The sequence below is a fragment of the Corvus brachyrhynchos genome, unplaced genomic scaffold (genome assembly GCF_000691975.1).
Source record: "Corvus brachyrhynchos isolate BGI_N302 unplaced genomic scaffold, ASM69197v1 scaffold136, whole genome shotgun sequence".
NCBI lineage: Eukaryota > Metazoa > Chordata > Aves > Passeriformes > Corvidae > Corvus > Corvus brachyrhynchos.
The window spans coordinates 5,212,730-5,215,750 of record NW_008239080.1 but is presented as its reverse complement, the minus strand read 5'-3'; the positions used below and the strand labels follow the sequence as shown (position 1 = coordinate 5,215,750).

The 3,021-nt window shown below is 36.0% G+C and overlaps 1 protein-coding gene across 16 annotated transcripts in view; it reads right to left on the bottom strand.

Moving 5' to 3' along the window:
* Positions 1–494: 494 nt before the first annotated feature.
* The window catches only part of KHDRBS2 (KH RNA binding domain containing, signal transduction associated 2), a 299,809-nt gene continuing 297,282 nt past the window's right edge, over positions 495–3,021 (bottom strand). For all 16 annotated transcript variants that reach the window (XR_001863635.1, XR_001863645.1, XR_001863632.1 and 13 more), the window contains one exon: positions 495–756. The gene's annotated coding sequence lies outside the window, so the exon portion shown is untranslated. The remainder of the gene's footprint in view (positions 757–3,021) is intronic.

Genomic DNA, 3,021 nt, shown 5'->3' with positions numbered 1-3,021 from the left:
ATTCAGTTCCAGAAGATTTTTTCTCCCGTTAGACCTATAAACCAAAAGGAAGAGTCTTCATGCAGATAATGATTTAAGGTAGGAAATTCTGACAGTTCTTATATTAAAACAACCTGTTGGATATACTGCAAATTCCTTTGCCTTCAAAGAGTTACATACCTTCAGGGACTCTCCAAAGCAGGACACATGCAATGTGCTGTGTGTTGGAATACATTATCTCTGTTCTTAGGTTATTCAAAGAGAAGCTGGAACATCCGTATTTTCAGCAGTGTTGATGCAGTGCATTATTTGTTGCAGTTCAACACATTATGTAGCAAAACTCGGTGTACTGTGCACCTTCTGTTAACATACCTTCCCCTGTTTAAGACTAGAAAATATTAATAGAAAATGGGTCATATAAGCAGGAAAGTGTGTTGTAAAGGAATTGAAACAAATAGCATGTGTGCTGGCTCTCTGCTAGGCTTAGGTTTTTGAAATCCAGACAGAATCCACAGTTGGACCATTAAAGCAGAATGGGATTTATTCTGTATAGTTTCATCATCTTGTTACAATCTTTGTCATAGAAAAGGAAGAGAGAACCTTGTGCCATTTTCAGTTCTTGTTTAATATCTTCTTCACAGGAAAATGCTGCCAGGATATTAAACTCATCTGTTCTTTTGGATAATAAGGATGTAATGTACCATTCTGACCTTTCCAAATGCTGTGTTTCAAATTACTGTTCATTAGATCTTTTTTCTTGATTAAAGTCTCACTAACCTGTAGAAACAGAACGAAATAAGATCTAGTCAAGACATAGCATATCAAGCATGATCAAAACAAAACCACACATTTGTATAGCTCAAGGGCTATAACACATATTAACACTTTGCGGGCTGTACGATTCATTCATAACAAAGAAGCTAAAATGATGTCTGTTTAAATTTTTCACATGCTAATTTAGAATAGAAAGCTGAAGAACTTTTATTTGGTTCAAAGTTTAATTATGAGAGTAAGAAAGACTCTATTTCTGGGATCCTGTAGAAAAGTTTCAGAGATGAAGTCATAAGAGAACTGAATTATAATCCTCAAATAGAAATGTAATTAAATGATAAAATATATATGACTGAGGGTCAGATTCTGTTAACCTTATTCATTTTTATTTAGATTTAGAAATAGATATTAAGGGCAGAAGAAATTATGCATTATTGTCTAGTCTAACCTCCTGCATGGTCCCAAAATGTTATCCATCAGCCTCTGTAGCTTCTGAATGAGATGTAGCCTATCTTTCTAAGAGACCTATCTAGGTTGATAGCTCTAATGGTTGAAAGCTCTCATTGTTAATTTGGTGATGGGGGAACAGACTGGAATTCTTGGCTCCAGCTAATTACACATTCCTTACTCCTAAACTAAAGGGTTCTGTACTGTCAGTAATACTTTTTGCATGTAGGCTGAAGGCTGTAGTCAAGTTACTTCTCTTTCTTCAGTCTTTTCTTGACTGAATTAATAGCTAAGAATTTATTTAGTATTTCACTATTGGTACATTTTCCTAATTTTTTTTTTCAGAATTCTTTTTTGTACATCTTTTTGACTTTCCGTACCTTTTTCAACAAACCATAAAAGTGAATGGCTTTCCAGTAAGTTTCTCAAATGCGGTGAAAAAGAAGTGCCAATTTCTGAATACTATTTACCTATTTACTCTTACAAAGATTACATTTGTCATCAAGTAGCATCCCATTCATAGTTCATATCCAACTTACATCTACAGTGACACTGTGTCCTTCTCAAAACCATTATTTTTTGGAATAACTCAGGATTAAAACATACTTAAACCAAAATGAACTATTAATCTAAACAAAAAATTAGACACAAGCTGTCCCTTCGTATACAATTAAAAATAAGTCATACACTACTCCACTGTGTTCATAGTTTAATTCTTTTATCTGTAAGTGTCCATATTTAATGGGACTTTAAACTTAAGTTTAACACTTTAGGCTGGTTTCTACTTTCTTTTTAACAGTGAAGTGGTTTTGCCTACAGTTTAACCTCTGCCGAGGAGAACTGGCCAGCCTTGGGACTGATGTTACAGAATTACGTACACACTTGGTGGTGATGAAATGACTGCTAATGGTGCTCCTGAGAGAATAACTCAGCATGGGTGTGGATGTTATGACTGCCTCCTGAGGAACTGCACTGTCTATCAGAGCAATTGCTTAGCTGTTGTTTACTTTTTCTGTCTGCGTGGATCAGTAAGCATTTTAAAACCACTGGGTAAGAATCTCTCTATTAGCACTTATGAAACCAAAAGACACATTAGGAAATAAATATATTGTTGTAACAAGGAAATCACCCAGTCTGGGCAGCGGATTTCTTTTAAGTGGTGTCTCTCACACCCAGTACTAAGAGATGAACATGGGGATGCAATGACAGGTAACAATTCATGTGATTCTCTGTAGGAAAAACATTAGTATCATCAAGAAGAGCAACAGCCTAAAGTTCCATGTATAACACACTTCCTCAGATACATTTTTTTCCTGTACAAAAAGTACATTTCCCTAGAAAAGAAGCAGAACTCCAGGAAGTAGTTGTAGCTGCAGGTTATACCAGTTGATTTCTGCTACAATGCTGGGTCCCAGGAGAAGGCAAGTCATCAGTCAGGAAGGGTTTACAATGAATCTAGATACTGCATTAACTATTTTCTCACTTTCAATTCATACAGAAAGTTCAATATCAAAAGGAAGTAGCAAAGCCAAAGCAAATAATTTAAGATCCTTTTGTAGATCTCATATCCCTTTGGATGCACATGTGGTTAGGGTTAGCCAGGCAATGCACACACACACATAGTGACCGAAATGGGAACTTACAAACCTTTTCAAGTGTCTACATATTTGAACTAACAGTGTGGCACAGCAGCATCAGCTGACTTGTTCTGCCTGTGGTGGCCTTCAAGAACATTCTTACTGCAGGCACTACAGACTACATGTATGAACTAATTACCATAATGTAACCTCAACTGACTACAGAAACCATGAGAATCTCCTGCTG